Source organism: Schistocerca nitens, chromosome 5 (assembly GCF_023898315.1).
Source record: "Schistocerca nitens isolate TAMUIC-IGC-003100 chromosome 5, iqSchNite1.1, whole genome shotgun sequence".
Lineage (NCBI taxonomy): Eukaryota > Metazoa > Arthropoda > Insecta > Orthoptera > Acrididae > Schistocerca > Schistocerca nitens.
In genome coordinates, this window is record NC_064618.1 from 630519442 (window position 1) to 630541679 (window position 22238).

Here is a 22238-nt window from a genome sequence, read left to right on the forward strand (position 1 = left end):
TCCGACACGATATTAGGAAGAATTCCACGACAAATATTACGTCACTTTAAGTGTCCTATTGTTTGTTATCTTACTCTCGCGATTGTAATGCGATTTGTCGGTAGTGGCACAGGAACTGCCGCATAGTCTTCTTCGAATACAAACAAGTTCTCCACATTTGCCCAGTAGGGTTACGAACTTAATTTCCCCGAGCATTTCTGTTAGGCCAACGGCCTTGCCGCAGTGGTAACACCGGTTCCCGTCGGATCAACGAAGTTAAGCGCTGTCGGGCTGGGCTAGCACTTGAATGGGTGACCATCCGGTCTGCCGAGCGCTGTTGGCAAGCGGAGTGCACTCAGCCCTTCTGAGGCAAACTGAGGAGCTACTTGACTGAGAAGTAGCGGCTCCGGTCTCGGAAACTGACCTACGGCCGGGAGAGCAGTGTGCTGACCACATGCCCTTCCATATCCGCATCCAATGACGCCCGTGGGCTGAGGATCACTCGGAAGCCAGTCGGTACCTTTGGACCTTCGTGGCCTGTGCGGGTGGAGTTTGGTTTTAGCTTTCGTTTAGTTTATTTCTGTTACAACTTCGTATAGGCTGTATTGACCTCTTATGGTCCTAGCAGCGAAAGTGAATTCGTTTTATGTCTACTGCCATGTCTACTTGATGTAACGTGACTTTACATATAATAATTTAAAAAAAAATGGTTAGGTGCGAGTAGGAATGACGCACTGAGGGTCCCGTGCTAACTTAATTATCTATGTAGACAGTTCTTCCATTCCATGAACCGAGAATTTCGACCATTTTTTCCTGCTGTTGACACAGAAGCTGGCAAGATATCGGTCCGAGGGACTCCAAGATTTTCGAAAATGTTTTAATTTCAGTAATACAAATGTGACGTCAAGTCTTGCAGGAGGCAGGTGACCGTTATTATAATAATCAGTGATTCTGCATTCAGGATGACTGGGTCGCAATGGTAAAAGTCAAACATCAGGCAACGACTAACTTTACTGCTCATCTGACGGATTTGGGAATTTATCCGTCATCGGATATCTAGGAGCGGTTACTGCACGTAGATACGGCGTTTCAAGTCTAGTCTCCGAAATTTTATTTCACATTCAACATGAAACGCCATATCTACGTGCAGTAACCCTCCTCGATCTCTGATGATGGATAAATTCCTAGACGCGTCATATGATCAATAAAATCATTCCTTGTCCGATGCTTGACTTTTTGTATTGCAACCCAATCAGCCTGAATGCAGAACTACTGATTGTTTTAATTTCAAGTTTGACGTCGAATAACAAATGACAAAAGAATTTTTTTTTCGTCTGATATAATTACAAATTTACAGGTTTCGCATTTTTTCCTTTTGTTGCACTGTGAAACCTTGCTTCTCGCCAAATTTCATGATTGTAACAAATGGGAAATATCCTATAAATTTTGATGAGAGAGTTTTCGAGTATCAAAATGCAGTATGTGATATGAATGGCCTACTGTTTGACTTCATTGATTCAGAAGTTTCAATTTTTTACGCCGCTAAGTGACCATAGGCCTTCGTATGTAACCTAAATTTCAACTCGATCCGTCTACCTGTTCCTAAGAAAAAGGGCTCTTAACAGCTGGACGAAGAAAAAAAAATTGTAAAGAGCAGCAATCAGTCGTGTTTTCCGTTCTCGCTTTATTATAGCAGATCTAAATTTCGGCTAGTAACTAGCCACTGTTGATGTTGTGGTCTTCAGTCCTGAGACTGGTTTGATGCAGTTCTCCATGCTACTCTATCCTGTGCAAGTTTCTTCATCTCCCAGTACCTACTGCAACCTACATCCTTCTGAATCTGCTAAGTGTATTGATCTCTTGGTCTCCCTCTACGATTTTTACCCTCCAGGCTGCCCTCCAATACTAAATTGGTGATCCCTTGATGCCTCAGAACATGTCCTACCAACCGATCTCTTCTTCTAGTCAAGTTGTGCCACAAACTTCTCTTCTTCCCAATCCTATTCAATACTTCCTCATTAGTTATGTGATCTACCCATCTAATCTTCAGCATTCTTCTGTAGCACCACATTTCAAAAGCTTCTATTCTCTTCTTGTCCAAACTATTTATCGTCCATGTTTCACTTCCATACATGGATTCCGTAGAAATACTGGAACACGTGAGGCAATACTGACCTTTCGACTTATCTTAGAAGAAAGATTAAGGAAAGGCAAAATGCATGGAGAGCTGCATCAAACCAGTCTCAGGACTGAAGACCACAACAACAACAAACATGGCTACACTCCATACAAATACTTCCAGAAATGACTTCCTGACACTTAAATCTATACTCGATGTTAACAAATTTCTATTTTTGAGAAACGCTTTCCTTGCCATTGCCAGTCTACATTTTATATCCTCTCTACTTCGACCATCATCAGTTATTTTGCTCCCCAAATAGCAAAACTCCTTTGCTACTTTAAGTGTCTCATTTCCTAATCTAATTCCCTCAGCATCACTCGACTTAATTCGACTACATTCCATTATCCTCGTTTTGCTTTTGTTGATGTTCATCTTATATCCTCCCTTCAAGACACCATCCATTCCGTTCAACTGCTCTTCCAAGTCCTTTGCTGTCTCTGACAGAATTACAATGTCATCGGCGAACCTCAAAGTTTTTATTTCTTCTCCATGGATTTTAATACCTACTCCGAATTTTTCTTTTGTTTCCTTTACTGCTTGCTCAATATACAGATTGAATAACATCGGGGAGAGGCTACAACCCTGTCTTACTCCCTTCCCAACCACTGCTTCCCTTTCATGTCCCTCGACTCTTATAACTGCCATCTGGTTTCTGTACAAATTGTAAATAGCCTTTCGCTCCCTGTATTTTACCCCTGCCACCTTCAGAATTTGAAAGAGAGTATTCCAGTCAACATTGTCAAAAGCTTTCTCTAAGTCTACAAATGCTAGAAACGTAGGTTTGCCCTTCCTTAATCTAGCTTCTAAGATAAGTCGGAAGGTCAGTATTGCCTCACGTGTCCAACATTTCTACGGAATCGAAACTGATCTTCACCGAGGTCGGCTTCTACTAGTTTTTCCATTCGTCTGTAAAGAATTCGCGTTAGTATTTTGCAGCTGTGACTTATTAAGCTGATAGTTCGGTGATTTTCACATCTGTCAACACCTGCTTTCTTTGGGATTGGAATTATTATATTCTTCTTGAAGTCTGAGGGTATTTCGCCTGTTTCATACATCTTGCTCACCAGATGGTAGAATTTTGTCAGGACAGCTCTCCCAAGGCCGTCAGTAGTTCCAATGGAATGTTGTCTACTCCGGAGGCCTTGTTTCGACTCAGGTCTTTCAGTGCTCTGTCAAACTCTTCACGCAGTATCGTATCTCCCATTTCATCTTCATCTACATCCTCTTCCATTTCCATAATATTGTCCTCAAGTACATCGCCCCTGTATAGACCCTCTATATACTCCTTCCACCTTTCTGCTTCTTTGCTTAGAACTGGGTTTCCATCTGAGCTCTTGATGTTCATACAAGCCACTTGATGTTCATACAGTAGCCACTATGAATGTAGAATTTCGGAGCTGTTATACATGCTCTAGTACGTCTGCACCTGTTGTTCAGGCTTCTGTCACAGTTCATTAAAGCCTTTCTTCCGTGTGCTATATTTATAAATTTACAGTTTTCGGATTTTTTCCGTTGATGAAACCTTATGTTTTGCCAAATTTCATGATTCTACGGCAATCGGAAGTACCCTATACGTTTTAGTAAGTTCGAGAGTAATAAAATGCGTGGCATACATGGCCGTATCTCTTGGCTGCATTGACTTAGAGCTTCAATGTTTAACACCGCCAAAGCACCATAGGCGTCAGTATGTGGCAGAAATTTCAACTTGATACCACTGCCTGTTCCTGAAATAAAGGGTTTTTAACAGTCAGGCAGACAGAGAGACAGTCGGCCAACAAAGAGAGCCTATAAAGGTTCCGTTTTACTGATTGAAGTACAGAACCCTAAAAATACAAACTAAGCACAAGTGACGAGAGTGGTGCAATTTTTTTATACCATGGGTAGTAGATGTGCGTTTACACATTTCTTCCCTCACTCAGTCCCTAAGTCGGTTAGGGGGGAATATCGCGATAGTTCCCCTGAAAGGACGATCCATTTCCTTCCCTGCGTTCTCTCAATCCGAGATCGTCGTCGTCGACGGCACATTAAATACTAACCTTCCTTCGTCACCATGCCAAGTCTCCTTTGTTGGGTGCACCATCCGTTGTACCTCATATAAATTTTCGAGACGGTCTTACATTTGATCTGATCCTTACCGATTAAGAGGTGGTGTGACACTATACGACAGACTATCTTAAAGTCACTAACCACGAAATCGAGTGGCTTTCCCAACCACCCAAGTATCATGAAAAAGGAGAGCAAGTCCTGAGGAAGCCAAATTCGTATTTTACAGCCTTTTTGCAGGTAAGCAACAACCGACTTACCTAGTCTTAAAACTGCGTGTCTTCAGTGCTGTAGTGGGAAAGACAACATCACACGCACACTTACCGAAAGTCAGCCGACTGATTACTGTATAAATCACACAGTTGATTTGTAATTTGATATAAAATTCAGCTCTTGAAAACGCAGTCTAATTTTTGTCAGTTTCTACAATGCTCCGCTCTGCAACGTGCAGTTACTCAACAAAGACGTTAAGAGAATATCTGAAACTGCAAGCCATGGTCAACAAAGGTAGAACCGTTTCGGGCAGAAAAGCAACGAATATCAGTTAGGACCGCAGTAACAGAGGAGCAGAGAGGTTTTCTGCAAACTTCCATACATTCTCACTTCGATTCCCAAAATGCTTTTGTACCTGCAGCCAGAAAGCGCATTTCGGTCTATAGTGTACTCACCGGAATTTCAGCTTCAGCAGGCATCTTTATACACCGCTCCCCGCAGCGACAACGTTGTATTTTCACTTTTTTTTTTATGCGGCTGTAGGCGTTGGAAGCGCCAACAGCGGCAGTCGCATCATAATAGGATTATGCCTCTCGGCCGGGTAAATGCGTAACAGCCGTGCACCTCGCCTCGCCCTTAATTAAGTGATTATTAGTGTGACGCAGTGTCAAAGCAATTGATTCGCTTAATCAGGTTGCCTGTCAGTGAAATTCTGTCACACGTTTCCCACAACCACGCTACTGCGCAGTAAGTTTTGGAGCGGTTGTCGATGTGACGATTCTTATGCAAGACCTCCCGTACATGTTAACAACATCCACTATATTTAACTCATTTTAATCATGGACATTGGAGATAAGTAGTAAGATAGTTTGTTCACAATGTTAAAGACCTTCTTGAAGAATCCCTCACTTAGCAAAGCTGTGTAACTCAACCAGCGTAGACGTAACATCCATCGCAAGCTGCTGACGGATACAGCACATCGCTGACGTCATCATCTGCGACCTGACCGTTCGACGGAACGGGAACTACTCACCTGTTCTGTCCATGAAATTACATCGACTGATTATTCGCCACTGGCGGAACCACAATACAGGTGTCGACGCTGTAAATTTCTTTTAAAACATTCTTAATCGTTATTAAGTGATCCTTGGCAACTCTGCAAAGTTAGAAAAACATTCTTATGTACTATTTTACCTTTATTTTCAAGTACTAAAAGGTGAAAACTGAGGTTGAAGAACTCTGTTTCCTTTTGTGTTAATTTGTCCGGTTCTCGAGGGCTACAAGCAGATAACGGCATATCACGCAGACATAGGCAGCAGATGAGCTACTTTCTATTTTTATTGTATGCTATGAATTAACTGTGTTAAGTTTTTAACCTATTATTGTTACCATGATTTTCTTCCTCTTTTACTATTTCACAGAAATGGCAAACAAACATTTAATTTTTTAAGGAAAATGAAGCGTTGTACTTCATTGCTATGTCGCTTCGTAAAAATATTTTCAGACTTGGGTTGGTGCTATTCTGCAGTACAACGGACGTCCGGCGGCGACAGCGAGAAACTACCGTATATACCAGCTGGGGGCAAGTCTTGCACACTGCGCCCCGCCCCCCCCGCCCCCCCCCCCCCACACACACACAGACACACGACAACACGGACATTACTGTCTTAGCAACGCTTTACTAATTATTATGCAATGAGTTTGTTTCTCGTTTCTGTTGGCATTGTTATTAAAGTAGCACTCATCGCTTTCCCCATTTTTTACAATAACGCAATATTTAAAATCAATCCAAATTTCACGAATTAAAATTGCTCGTTTTTTTTTTTTTTTTAAAAATTAAGCACAGAGTATTTTAGAACTGCTGCCAAGACTAACTAATATTTCGGTTTTTTACTCGGTTATCAGTAAAAAAAAATTTGTTATAACAGGTACCAAACAAATACCAAAAAATACCGCTTATTCAGAATTAAAGCACCGATAGCGGTTTCTCCCATACTTACTCCTAGCTCGTTTTGACGCATCCATCTGCTGACACCCTAACCTACAGATGTCAGACACTCAGATCGGTACCAAACGTTGTATATCGACAGTAGAATAACAACCAAAACACCGATTTAGTTCGTGCTGTGTCCTGTCATCCCTTCAGTCCGGAATCGCGCTGCTGATACGGGTGCAGGTTCGAATCCTGCCTCGGGCATGGATGTCTGTGATGTCCTTAGGTTAGTTAGGTTTAAGTAGTTCTAAGTATAGGGGACTGATGCCTTCAGATTTTAAATCCCATAGTGCTTAGCGCCATTTGAACCTGTCATCTTACGAAAAATACGTAAACGGTAATTAAAAGTAAAACCAGAACTGCGGAGCATACGAAAAGCATATCTTTGAGTAATTGTTTCGTAGATTTCGCATGTTTGAGTTGGGATAGCGTGAGGTCGATGTGGCGAAGGTCTTGTGTTCGAACCCCACTTACGACAATTTTTTTAACTGTTTACTCGTGAAACCGTCATACAAAAAAAAACAAAAAAAACCGGGAGAACTGCCGTAAGTCAGTAACATCTTGCCACGATATTTCGGCACAAAGTCTTTTGGCCATCTTCTGGTGAGTACAGCTGGAGAAGTACTGGCGAATACGCGCTGAGCTCTGCTATTTAAAGCCAAAGGGGCTGCATTGCGCATGCGCTGCGCATGTACTGTTTAGCGTGCGCGTTCACAACTCCGTGCGCTGCGCCTGGCGCCCTCCGCGGTGAAAACTTGGCATTTCGATATCAGATCGATCTTCATCTTTGTATCGATAACTACGTTGACTACGAAGTTTCTCTACAATGGGGTTCCAAGCGGAATTTAACTGGTAACCGCTATCTCGATTGATAAGAGTCTCGCTGTCTGACAATTTTATTTCTTTGGATTCATTTATAATTGAACTCCAGAAATTTGATGTTTGAGCCACAATTTTTGTATCATTGTAATTCATAGAATGGCCAGTAGAAATGCAATGCTCAGCGATTGCGGACTTGGTGGGTTGGAGAAGGCGAGTATGCCGCTGGTGTTCCACAATACGTTCCTGCACCGTTCTTGTTGTCTGCCCTATATATGACTTGCCGCAATCACACGGAATCTTGTAGACACCTGATTTACGTAGGCCCAGGACATCCTAAACGGAATATCGTGGCAAGATGTTACTAACTTACGGCAGTTCTCCCGTGTTTTTATGGAACAAACAGTACGCCGGGAAAATTTCAAACATCATATGAGAGAATATTTTACTGACAACTAAAAGGACTGAGTTTGGAGCAACGTTCTTTTGACAGTCTGCTTTCGCTTCGTTAGTTGAATGTAGCAAACGTATTGAGTACATTTGCATAGACAGATGTTGTGTTCTGTCGTACAGCACTCGGTGTGGAAGCAGCTAGTGTTTATTACTATTACTATTAGTTTTGTGATGTGTATCATTATTATTATTCTTATTACTTACTCACGTGTCATGCAATTGTTTCTTCATTTTCCTGTTCTCACTGTATATTCTGTGAAACTATAAATGTACTCTGTAAGGTACTACTTGCAAAGAAACGAAGCGAAAGCAGACTGCCAACAGAACATTGCTGTAAACTCCAAACAGCCCTTTTACATTCCATAAACATGTCCCGTATAACACTCTCACGCGAAATGCAGTAAAAAAAAATAAATTATCATGAGTATATGAACTCAGGACTCTTGGTACGACGATCTAACGCGCTACCAGCTTTCCCACGGAAGATATACATATTAGTTACAGTTATCCTTTGCTGTGCTACGCAGTTCTGATGTTATTTTTAATAAATGTTGAAGCCTGTTCTCCTGGACGACAGCACATAATACGAAGTAAATCGAAGTTTTGATTGATACTCTATCGACTTACAACGCATGGTACCCATCTGAGTGTCTGAAATATGGAGGCTTGGGAATGGGAAGTATCTATGGTACTACTTTCAAATGTTACGTAATTTATTTATTGCTTTTATTTTCTTTGACAGTGTAATGTGTTTATATGTCTGTCTGAATGCAGTTTCTTCCTAATTTTTCGTAGGGATACTGAAAATCAATCATGAGTAGAGCCCGGTACAGCCATTAAAGAATTTACGTGAACTTCTGACGCAAATAAAGTACATGGATAAAAGTAATGTGCTCACTGATCCTCTCTGCCAATAACACGGCCAGAACCGGAATATCTGCCTTCGGTTACTAGCGCGCTGTTAACTGACAAAGGGACCGCGCCTACTCGCCATCACCGATTTCGTTCAAATCTATGGTACATGCAGGGCCTGGCCATTAATGAAAGTGAGAGGGCCAAACGCAAGGAAAAAGTGTCGTTAGTGGGGGCGCTTTGGGCGAGGTATGGGCGCAGTTTCCAGGCAGAGGTTGGAGCAGTGCAAAGAGTACAGCGTGGTAATTCGGGGGTCTTGGGGTCGAGTACCTCTGCGGCATTATTTTTATTTCCAATTTTTACGTTACTTACACTGCAAATAAACCTAAGTAATGCATAATACTTTATATTTAATAATATTTTCAAAAAAGGCATGAAAAGGAAACGCAAATGAAAATTTGAGATTGCAAACAAATTTCCAGGGAGGGACTGTAAGGCGTTTCCGAAAACTATGTATATAAAATTACAGACTTTTGTTATTTTACAGTCGATTATTTACACGTGCTGGGTGATATTCATCGTAAAAACATGGGGGAAGAAATTTTCTCGGCGTTTTACACACGTTATAAACGCCGTATTTTTATAGTTACATGGGTATTTTAAAGTTTATAATGAAAAACAAACTTGGTTTACATTGAAAAGAAAGGTCTCGCTCATCGCTTAGTTTGGAAGCAAAGCCCGCGTAGCGCACAATGTCGCCAAATATTTCCAGATATTTCACCTCTGAGAGGTACCCCCGGAACCGTGAAGCTTCGACGTTTTCAATGTTTGAGGGACTGCCCTTCAGTCTACAACAATGTTCGGTCGTATTGTCGGGCGTAACCCATTTCTTCCACTTCTACGCATTTACACATCTATTGAGCGTAGCAATTTGTTCCAATTTCATTAGACTGGACTAGTGGATGGGACTATCGACAACGGTACGGGGACAGGAAGCATCAAATTGTTGATCAGAATCATCTTCGGCAAAAATTACAACAGAAAGAGTGAGCAGTTCGCGATAAACACTCAGTCAAGTGCGTATTAGATCACGTAAAGCGCCTACCAGAAATTTTATGTAGTCCAAACGTCGATGTTCGCCTTAGAGAGCGTTGGAAGGTTGGTAGTAATAAAAAAACTTTTGATTCTGATTTTAAAAATTTCAGACATAAAGTACTATGTCTAGATCAATATCTTATATATGTCATTATTTTTCCAGAGTATGCCGTGTGGCTACACTTCAAGAGGTTAAAACTTACACTAATTAAAAAATTCTGCGAACAGTAATTAAATAAGCAAATTGTTTTCCGTAACAAACCCTTTCTTGAAGTATTCTCTGATCCATTAGGATGTCTCTTTCACGCTGTCGACTCGATGTGTACAGCACCGGTGGCTGGGGAGAGGGGAGGAGAGGACACGTCACGTGTCAGAACAGAGTTCTACCAGCGTCGCAGTAAACTACAGACCAGTACACTTTACAGTCGATTCAGTAAATTCAGTGAGACTATACTTTCCCAAGTAGGTGACAACAACGTTATATAAAGGGTGTCACTGGAGGAATATATAACTTTCACGTGGTGATAGCATAGACTAATTCGAATAAAGCATTCCGTATACCTTGCGTTCATTTTTCATTCGTTACAAACGTACAGCTGGTTCAGAGACAAGTTTTCATTACGCATTCTTGGTACTGCAGTTGTCATAGGTTTACTTATTGATTGTCGTTTTTCTTTGAAGTTCATGTTGTGAAGTTGTATTTGAGGTTACATAACTGAAATTTTTAAACAGTGACTGCGATTTGTTGGCAAAAATCTATCGTATCGTTTCAGCATACCGCTCATACTTACAAATACTGAGTATGCCGTTACGATATTTATATACTGACTTTGTAATGGAAACATTGCTGCTGTTGCTTATATAGAATACGAAATGCAGAGTTCCAGATTCAAGAGTGCTTAATCGTGTTTTCACTAAGCTGCGTCAGACTGGTGCAGTCACCGTCAGTAATATCTCATCTGGAGGTACAAACTGAGGTGCGTATGGATGAAGTAGAAGGCATGTTTCATTTGGTAGAATGTAGTTCTTCAATAAACACACGCAGAATTTCTACTCGTATCGGTGCCCGACATACAAAACTATTGCGGACATTACACACATACGCCGTCTGCCCACATCAGCTACAGCAGATTTAAAACCCTTGATAAGGATAAGAAGGCAGGCGATTGGTGTTTTGGCTAATTCAAATCGACGAGTAATCCTATCAAAACAGTTTGTCGATTAAGATGACTTCATTCGTGCTTGTATCATTAACACTCATATCAGTGATGAAAATCCACATGTCCTTGTGGAGACAAATTCTGAAGAACGCTCCTCCGGAAATGTGGCATGGAAGACAATCACACGATTATGTCTGTTAAATTACTACATGGACTTCCATCGCCTCCTTAACTAGACTTTCTTGAAAACAAGCTTATAGTGTTATTGGAAGAATCTCCTTTGCCTACAAGGATGGAAACCGACATTCCCCGGAAGGTGCATCGAAAGAAACGGTCACGTTCCTTGGCCACCGAGGTACTCTGACCTTGTCCCTTTAGGTTTTTTTCGTGTGGGAGTGGTTTAAAGGCGAAGTCTGTAAAGAAGAAGGTAAACACGAGAGACGAATTCGTCGTCCACGTTATGAAAACTGCTGTTCTCGTAAAAGAACGCCAAGAAGACCTCTGAGCAGCCACACATGGTGGTGTTAAGAAAATTCCAGCTAAGCGCATGGAGAGATTTTCGGTCACACTTGCAGCGACAATCCTGTGGCCAGAAAACTGACGTCACTTTGAGTCGATATGACATCGTGTCTTTCCCTCAGGGGGAGAAAAGTTAGATTAATCGATGTGGCGGAAGATTTTAGGGACACTGGCGTTCCTCAAGGAAGTGTTATAGGCCCTCTATTCTTCCTGATCTATATTAACGACATAGGAGACAATCTGAGTAGCCGTCTTGGATTGTTTGCAGATGATGCTGTCATTTACCGTCTTGTAAAGTCATCAGATGATCAAAATGACTTGCAAAATGATTTAGATAAGATATCTGTATGGTGCGAAAAGTGGCAATTGACGCTGAATAAGGAAAAGTGTGCAGTTATTCACATGAGTTTTAAAAGAAAACAGCTAAATTTCGATTTTGCGATAAGTCACACAAATCTGAAAGCTGTAAATTCAACTAAATACTTAGGGATTACAATTACAAATAACCTAAATTGGAACGAGCACATTGATAATATTGTGTGTAGAGCAAACCAAAGACTGCGATTCATTGGAAGAACACTTAGAAGGTCCAACAGGTCTACCAAAGAGACTGCTTACACCACGCTTGTTCGCCCTATTCTGGAGTATTGCTGTGCGGTGTGGGATCCGCATCCGATGGGACTGAAGATGGCATCGAAAAAGTACAAAGAAGGGCAGCTCGTTTTATATTATCGTGAAATAGGGGAGATAGTGTCACAGACATGATACTTGAATTGGAGTGGCAATCATGAAAGCAAAGGCATTTTTCGTTGCGACGGGATCTTCTCATGAAATTTCAATCACCAGTTTTCTCCTTCGATTGCGAAAACTTTCTGTTGGCACCCACCTACATAGGGAGAAATGATCATCACGATAAAATAAGAGAAATCAGAGCTCGCACAGAAAAAATTAAGTACTCGTTTTCCCGCGTGCCGTTCGAGAGTGGAATGGTAGAGGGACAACTTGAAGGTGGTTCATTGAACCCTCTGCCAGGCACTTTATTGTGAGTAGCAGAGTAATCACGTAGATGTAGATCAGTATTCTCAAACACAACAGTGGTAACCGATCGCCATTACCTGTCGAGTTCTCAAATAAATAATGCTTTTTAGAAAGTCGTTGTGTATGGAGATTTTAGCATTGATTCCATCTTAAATAGCAATGATAGAGGAAATGAAGAGTTACTCAGGTCGAGATTATCGCAAGAGGAATAACAGGACGTAGCACATCAAATAGTTAGTGTTTCCAAGTCCAACACTATCTCATGAAACAGATGTGTTCATCACAAAAAGTGATTTATTTGACTGTGGTGGCCAAACGGCAGCAGTAAAGCGTCTCCATCAACGAGGTTTAGTTAGGAAGGAGAAAGTATAGTTTCAAAGAAATACAAATGCTGATTTTATATGTAAATTGAAGAAGGGGGGGGGGCGGAAAGGAAAGGAAAGGGAAAGGGAAAGGATTACTGATACCAGCTGCAAAGGCACTTCACGCAGACTCAGCGGCGACGAGTGAAAATGCGCGCCGGATCGGGATTCGAATCCGAGATATCCTGCTTACTAGGGAGGTGCGTTGACCACTGCGCCATCTGGGACGCAGTGTTCTCGCAACTGCGCGGATTATCTCTGCACGCCTCACGGCCGACCCACATTCCCACAGAGGGCCACGAATCCGCAGTCTGTCCGATTTCCTCCATAGTCGTTACTCTGAGATTCCCGCAGGAGGTCGGATGTTCTTGTGCATTGGCACTGAAGAGGGTGGATCCATTGCCCATCTAGGCGAAAGATCAGACACCAAGCATTCTTATAACTAATTCGCCTAGATGGGCTGTGGGTCCTCCTTGTTCAGTGCAGATGCACACGCACATTCGATCTCCAACGGGATCTCAGAGTAGCGAGCATGGAGGAAATGGACAAGGACAGCGGATACGTGGCGCTCGGTGTGAATGTGGGTCGGCAGTGAGCCGTGCCGAGATAGTCAGCGCAGCTGCGAGAGCACTGCGTCCCAGATGGCATAGTGGTTAACGCACCTGTCCGAAAGAACAGACACCATGCATTCATATAATGTAAATGCTGAGTCATTTATTCACACCATTTACGAAAAAATATACTGGATGAACGACGAGAAGAAGTTTACTGGGGACACACGGTAGATGACATATTTCATTCTTTTTTAAAAATATTCTTACAACATTATGAATCCAGTTTTTCTTTGAACGGGTCAGGGACAAATACATTGGAAGGCGTATGAGAGGGTGGCTAACCTCAATACATATTATAAAAATGGACGTATGTATGTAACTGTGTATGTTCCACATCTCCTACACCTGCAGACCGATTTCAACCAAACTTTGTGCATATACATCTCTTACTATCAGACAACAATCGCTTTGATGGTAAGAATATTTGCCTATCATATAAACAACGAGTGCGTGAAAAACTGCCGCATCATGCATTATGTTTAAATTTCTTACTTGGTTGCGACTCCTTCTATTCGCAACATATTTCGCAGTCGGTATCCATACACGACGCTGAATGTACCTACACAGATGTATCATTGTCCCACACACAGTTCAAGAAATATAACATCATAAAGACTCAGAGATGTGAAAAAGTTGCACATAAAGCCTGAGCTTTTAGTACATTTATTTTTCAGTACTGAGACACTGCTACTCTTCAGTCAACTTCAGGAAATCCCTCACCTGACACCATTTTTGACAGATTTCAACACTGCGAAGCGCGAACGGCTGTAGGCCAAAACAATAGCCATCTGTAATTGTGTGAAGAGGCGTTGCCATAGAGACGTGTACAAAAGAGCGTTGTAAACATGCAAAGGAGCTGCGCCCAGCTGGCTGGACACGTAACTAGAAAACCTATTTTATAATCAAGTTCTGAATTAAGTGAATATTACAGAGAATTAGTGTTTTCCATATTATGTTTCATAATTTGAATACTGAACTTCTACACTTGTACGTTACGCATGTTCCTTCGTATAACTGTTTCACAATTTCAAAGGCGTTTTCACGAATACATGGAAACGAAATTTTTTCGATACTGCGTCGCAAAATTCGGCATCGAGTCAGCAAAAAGGAAAAAAATTATCGCAAGAAAATTCCAAATTCCAGAAACAAAGCAACGTCAATTCGGAGTATTATTAAGCATGAAACGAATGAGCTAGGTCAGATAAATTATTTTTAACTCACTGATGACTGCAGTAGTGCGTCAGGATGTAAAATTCAAATCATTAGCCATTAATTTCCATGAATTCTTCCTAAGAGCAACTGAAAACGGGGCAGAAAAAATCGGCCTTCGATAGCCGAGCCAACAGGTTTATTTCGCATGCTCTGTGTCACCGTGATATCAACGAACGTCACCATTTACATACTCCACCAGTAAACGTCATTCTTCCCACATAAACTTTGAAAGAGATACAAATTCATAAAGTGGTCGGAAAATAGTAACTTCTCTTGTTAGGGTGGTATTTCAATGAAAGGATTACAATTTTTTGGTGATTTGATAGTGCCTGTGTTGAGTTATCTTTGTTACCAGTCTATTATTTACAAAACTGAAAATGACTAACTGACCTCTAATTATAAGCTCGTATCTGCCCTTCTTATACCATCCAATTTTGCAAAGAAATAAAAATGAGTCACGGGCATCAAAAGCAGCAATCAGTAAGCACACTCTGAATGAGGCTAAAGCAAAGACGTTTTTCGTCGCGGCGAGATCTATTTACGAAATTTCAGTCACCAACTTTCTCTTCCGAATGCGAAAATATTTTGTGGAGCCCAACCTACATAGGTAGGAATGATCATCAAAATAAAATAAGAGAAATCAGAGCTGGAACAGAAAGGTTTAGGTGTTCGTTTTCCCCGCGCGCTGTTCGGGAGTGGAATGGTAGAGAGATAGTATGATTGTGGTTCGATGAACCCTCTGCCAAGCACTTAAATGTGAATTGCAGAGTAATCATGTAGATGTAGATGTAGATGTAAAGTCCCAAGACATTAAGAAAGATGGGTAATATTCCGAGGTGACATCAAAACGTGAGTAGGTTACCCATAAAGCTCAGTTCCGTTTGCTTTGCACTTATAAATCTCTCTCTCATTGTACTGATTTACAGACGGGATTTGTAGCGTGTTTTGCTTATCTTCCCTTAATAATATCCTATGACGTAATTTTCTGTTGATGTGAAGTTGAGAACTTAACATCTAGCAGAACCCTCTTCAGGGTTTAGGTATTCTTACACTTACGTACCAATATAAAAACTTGGTAGTAGCATTTGTGGTTAATAATAAGAGTTAATTAGAGTTCTGTGAAATGGACAACCAGACTACCAGAATTCGCATACGGTCGATGCACCTCTGTGCAGGTGTCAGAATGAAATATTACATTAGTGTGTAAAAGCCAATAGCTCGTTGCCAGTGGACATCATACAGGAAATTAAAAATCTCCAAACATTCAAAAATACAGGAAAGTACCATAGTGGCCGCAGTTTCTATAATTGATTAGAACTTGTGGACCTGAGGATGTAAATTCTGGCTGACTCTAATGTTCATATTAAATAGGTATTTACTTTTCCAGTAGCGGAGAGTGTTGTACGTAGAAGACACTGTACCTAGGAATAAATGAGGTTTTTTGGTAGGTTCTTCCGTCTATTTACTGACTTATAATTACGTAAAAGAATGCACGCTAGATACAGCCAACAGCAGTTTCTGCCATTTTCTGTTGTTTTTCTTGTTGGAAGACGTAAGGATATGTTTTGTGCAGCTGTAAATGCACTAACGGAAAAAAAATCGCAATACTAAGAAGGAAACGTGCGAACGAAAGTTGGTAAGCGTGTTTCTACATGTGAAAGATGACGTCTATTAAAATTTCGCGCCAGTCGCATAAAAGTAGCGAAGTAGAGGCGGAAGTCTTTAAGCGTCCAAGGTACAAAACTCTTGCCTACATAGATATAAATAATCTCTGAAATCAGTATAGTTACTTAAATGCTTGTTACGAAGTAGTAGACTAAAACTGCAGTTGAGTGGTGAAGAAAAAAACAGCTGTAGTTTCCTTCCAAGCGCCTATTTTCTTCGTATAATACATATACGCATTTAAAGTAATCTAGAATCTAGTATGAGGAGATTAGCACTGGATGTAACCTACTGTTAGTATACTTACAGATGTTGCCGGCAGTGGGTACTTCTGTCTGTTAATGTGTAACACGAATCGTTCCACGTTCGCTAGGTCTCTCTTTTATGAAGTGAATAGCGGAACACGGGAAACTGAATGGATGAGTTGCAGCTTCACGAAGTGTTGGGAAGGACGTCTGAGGTTATTCATATGACGTATACGTGCCAATCATCTCAGTTAGCGCTGGATGCTGGTGGTCTATCTTCTATGCTGTTGACTGGTGTGTGTGTTCTTCCTAGGACTCGGGCGTCGGTATGTAGTCCTCACACTTCATCTTCAGAGCTGCTCCTGGCTTTTGATGGTGGAGGCGCTAATGCTTTTCTGATACGACGGCTATACAAGTTCCAGAATTCACAGCTATATGGTAGCTTAGAATTGACAACAGCTCGATAACCTGGACGTTTCGTGTGCACTGTAAGATGTTTGTTCATGAATACACGATGTGATAGTTTTCCATCGTCCTTAGATAACGTACTGCCAAGACAGGAAAAATAATCTATTCACTCCATTGTGGTGTCTGAAATGTAGACATTGTGCAGTGTTACCATTGCAGGTTGGGCGAGGACCTGTTCTCGTGTTAAACGTGATTCCAAAGAGATCATACACTGTTTAAGTTCTTATGACATGAGAATGGATGATTCACCTCCATCTGCATACGCCAGTTCCGTTACTTTGACGACCTTGGTTAGTATTTTTGTAGCTCTTTCTGTAAAGTTCTCCATAAACGAAAGAAAACACAAAAAATAAGCAAAACCTCGAGAAGTGTTGAGTGGAATGTGGTAATACATTAAACAGAGTGAAGGACGTGTGGTAAATCACAAGCAAAAGTAACTTCAGTACTAAGTGCTACTAACCTTGAGAGTGAAAACAAGACATGTAGCGATACGTGATTCTGGTACATTGGAAGCCAGGTGGTGAGCTTCGGTCCGTAGGCTGGTCTGACGCAGCTATCAACGTTAGTCTATCTTGTGCAAACCTCTAAGTCTCTGCATAACTACCACAACCCATATCCACTGAAAACTGCTTACTGCAGTCCGGCCTTGGTCTGCCTCTGCAACATTTTTCTTTGCACGCTTTCCTCCATAACCAAACTATTTGCTGGTGTCTCAGAATATGTCGTATCAATCAAACCCTTGTTTTAGCCAGGTTGCTGCGTAACTTTTCTCTCTCACCAGTTCGATTCAGTACCTCCTCCTTTGTTGTTCGATTTACAGTAGTGGACAAAACGAGCGAGAACCCTCGCCTTTTCGTTATGCTGATCCGCACAGCTTTAAAGTCTGCTACACATCATAACAGGCAAGGCGACGAAGTGCTACCAACATACTATGCACAGGAGTGAAATTGAAAAACCATCCGAACTTTGTCAGACTGTTTTCAATCATGTGAAAGATTATATTAATGCTGATTAGTGTGTTAAACGCAACACGTAAATATAAGATATAAATGAAAGAAGAAACGCTAATTAGAGTGAAATGTAGAAACAAAAATGAATTTCAGCTTATCGAGATAACATAGCTGTTCTAATAAGACAAAGTACCCCAAATCGTTACGAATTAGCAAAATATTATGTGCATTTGGCCGCGACAACGGTCTGTGTCAACATTCAGACCAGTCATACTGGATTACCGTTGCTGACCTACCATGAAAGTGTGCAAATTTAGCAATGCGTGAAGATTCATAACGAAATTCAGTTACAAATCATTCAATGCCACACTTAATTGAGTTATTGATCGCATTCGACTTCCTAGGCTGTTTATAAGTAGGTATTGCAGACGACTTCGAACAAAATTTGAATGTAGCTTCGTAAAAGTTCCGTGATCAAACGATCTGAGTTGCTGGCGAATACAGTTTATCCTCAATAGACAGTATATATACATTATTATACATGAGGTGAAAAGGTTTTCGCTGGATGCGGTGGCCGAGAAGTTCTAGGCGCTTCAGTCACGAACCGCGCGGCTGCTTCAGTCACAGGTTGGAATCCTACCTCGAGTATGGATGTGTGTGATGCCCGTAGGTTAGGTAGGTTTAAGTAGTTCTAGGTCTAGGGGACTGATGACTTACGCAGTTTGGTGGCATAGTTCTTGGAGCCATTTTTTGACCTTTCGCGTATGTTTTCTTTACATAAAAGGCCGTTTCTTTGGATTGCGTTGACAGAGAAGCTCACTTTTTTACACCACCAAGGGGCCGTATACCGCAGAAAGTGCGATACATTTCCGCTTACTATGTCTACCGGTACTAGAGGTAAGCGGGTTTTAAGGGTTGGGTAGATAGATAGATAGACGGTCAAGAAAGTGAGACTTGTAGGGTTCCAATTTTACCGATTTAGGTGACCAAGTCGTAACAAAGAAAATAGCTACGACAGTTACTGAAGATGAGGACCGCATAAATACGAGTAATTACCACTACTCTTTGTTAGAAATGGTCTTGTTGCAGTCGATACATCAGCATATTAATCGTAGCTACGCTTTCGATCCAAATCACGTTTACAGGAATGCAAATAATATCCATTTGCCTATAGACGTGGTAATTCAGATCCCAGTATTAATGCCATCGCGTTTTAGAAGTGCGAACATTCCCATTACTAGCTAGCTTAAGAAACACTTCGGCTAGTGAACGTTTTATGCCTGTGGCGATTCTAATGGAGAATTCGAAACATTGTAGAACACATTTGGCAGCTATGTAGCCGTCTATTTCCTGGGGTGGTGCATAATTATCCTACTAAATTTACTCGCTAATAATAGTATTTCGTTATTTCGATAAACATCCCGAATAATTGTCACATAAGCGGTGACATAAAGATAGAAAATTCATGTTTTTGAGTCCAGAAAGCTCAATGCAACAGAAACTGCAGATCATTTTGCCATTTTCATTGCGAAATTGCCAGTTTATTCATGTCTAAGGTAATAACAGAGAACTGTTTGCCTGGGTTGTCTGCTAGCGTAGTGAAAGGTGTTTGCTACTGTAAGGGAGGTATGGGTTTGTTTTCGGTTCTAATCTCGATGGTGGCAGATAATCAGTAAAGCAATTTTATGAAATTCTCGTGCCCCCAATACGTTTTATTGCTACCGTTATTCTTTACCCGTGCCCTGTGGATGTCAATATGAAACTCTTGTAGAATTTCATACTTGTTACTGCCTACTTTTTCCGCTTCTGTCAATAATTGAATTGATTTAAGTGTGGCACTGAACGATTTTTAACTGAATTTCGTTATGAATCTTCTCGCATTGCTAAGTTTGCACACTTTCATGGTAGGTCAGCAACGGTAATCCAGTATGACTGGTCTGAATGTTGACACAGACCGTTTCGCGGCCGAATGCGCATAATATTTTGCTAATTCGTAACGATATGGGGTACTTTGTCTTAATGAAACAGCTCTGTTATTTCGATAAGCTGAAATTAATTTTTATTAGTACATCTCATACGCCGGCCGGAGTGGACGGGCGGTTCTAGGCGCTTCAGTCTGGAACCGCGCGACCGCTACGGTCGCAGGTTCGAATCCTCGGGCATGGATGTATGTGATGTCCTTAGGTTGGTTAGGTCTAAGTAGTTCTAAGTTCTAGGGGACTGATGACCTCAGAAGTTAAGTCCCATAGTGCTCAGAGCCATTTGAACCATTTGAACATCTCATACTTATTAGAGTTTCTTCTTTCATTTATATCTTATATTCACGTGTTATGTTTAACACACTAATCAGCATTAATGTAATCCTACACGTGATTGAAAACAGTCTGACAAAGTTCGGATAATTTTTAAATTTCACGCCTGTGCATAGTATGTTGGTAGCACTTCGTGGCCTTGCCTTTTATACAGTGTAGCAGACTTTAAAGCTGTGCGGATCAGCATAACGAAAAGGCGAGGGGTCTCGCTCGTTTTGCCCACGACTGTACCTATGTTATTTTCGAATATTCTCCTGTAGCACCACATTTCAAAAGCTTTTATTCTCCTCTTGTCCGAATAGCCTATCGTCCATATTTTACTCCCATACAACGCCACACTCCAGAAAAATACTTTCAGAAACGAGTTCTTCACATTTAATAATTTCCCTAGATCGCTCCTGGCGAATTCCGGGATTGTTGCTTTGAAATGGCGCGGCCCATTTCCTTTTCCATCCTTAACAAAACACACCGAGCTGGTGCTCCGTCTCTAATTATCTCGTTGTCGACGGGACGTTCAACACTAATCTTCCTTTCTTTTTTCTCCCACTACCCTTGTTTCATTTTTGTTCGTGTGCATCTTCTAACCTCTTTTCCAAATGCAATTCGTTAAGTTCAACTGATCTTCCAAGTCATCTTCTGTCTCTGATATAGCTATAACAAAATATGCATGAACTTAATTTAGTTACTGTGAGCCTCATAGTCCTTCTAGATGGCCGGCCGGAGTGGTCGAGTGGTTCTAGGCGCTACAGTCTGGAACCGCGCGACCGCTACGATCGCAGGTTCGAATGTGTGTGATTTCATTTGGTTCGTTAGATTTAAGTAGTTCTAAGTTCTAGGGGACTGATGACTTCAGAAGTTAAGTCCCATAGTGCTCAGAGCCATTTCAGCCTTCTAGATGCGGAAGACCAGTTTATCAATTGTTGCAGAAATCAGTAACCAAGAGAAGCACGAACAGTTAACGCTCTTTTACCAGAGTAACTTTCTGGTCGAAATCGACTATTCGAAATGCTTGCCCCTTTCGTATCCTCGTGTAAATCAGCAACTAACCGCAACACGAATGTGTCTATGAAGTCAATGATCTATAGATTGTGTCGAGCGCGGAGTTCTAAATTTCCGAGTATTCTGCACGCTGCACATTCACAGAGACAAAGGACTATGGCGGCGTCTGCTAACATCTGAAGTCATAAGCTATTCTGATCGAGCTCACTCCTGTTATGGAAACGGGTTATGTGCTTTCGTGTCATCTTAATCTACTATGTTGATTGCTTTATTTTTCGTGGCGCATTAAAAAGTTACACTAGGTTCCAATAGTTTTTCTACCTATTCGTGTTCTCTTACAAGAGAGACAGAATATCTGGAAACAAAAAGCATTTGCATTTTACGGAGAAAAAAAACCTGCACTATGCGTGAATATGAACCTAAATTTATAAACGTGTTTTATTTAAACTCTGAAAAAGTCAGTTATTGGACGAGAAAAGTAATTTTCGTTATTATTTGGGACTTAGCAAGAACAGATACAAAGGACAAAGTAAAAGGGCACTATTTACTGCGTTCTGCATATTATCTGACGTGTTTGCAAGTACATATTTTCTCGAGCAAATACATTTATATGTTCCGAAATGTTTCGATGACACTTTCCTATTCTTTCAGTTCTCAGGAATGTAGAGAATTTACAACACGACTTTTGCTGTCGAGAACTTCCGCTATGAATTCCACTTTTGTCATTAATGAACTCTTTTGTCATTGTTTATTCCTATATTTTGTTACTACATTTCGATTTTTCTGTAAATAGAATTTCCCCCCATGACTTCACTTTTACCATTCAAATGCCAAACTACACGCCAGTCGGTGTGGCCGAGCGGTTCAAGGTGTTTCAGTCTGGAACCGCTCGACCGCTACGGTCGCAGGTTTGAATCCTGCCTCGGGCATAGATGTGTGTGATGTCCTTAGGTTAGTTAGGTTTAAGGAGTTCTAAGTTCTAGGGGACTGATGACCTCGGATGTTAAGTCCCATAGTGCTCAAAGCCAATTGAACCATTTGAACCAAACTACACAACAGACAGCTATC

At 41.2% G+C, this 22238-nt stretch overlaps 1 pseudogene; it reads left to right on the top strand.

Moving 5' to 3' along the window:
- Positions 1–204: 204 nt before the first annotated feature.
- LOC126261282 (5S ribosomal RNA) lies at positions 205–322 on the top strand (annotated as a pseudogene).
- Positions 323–22238: the final 21916 nt, after the last annotated feature.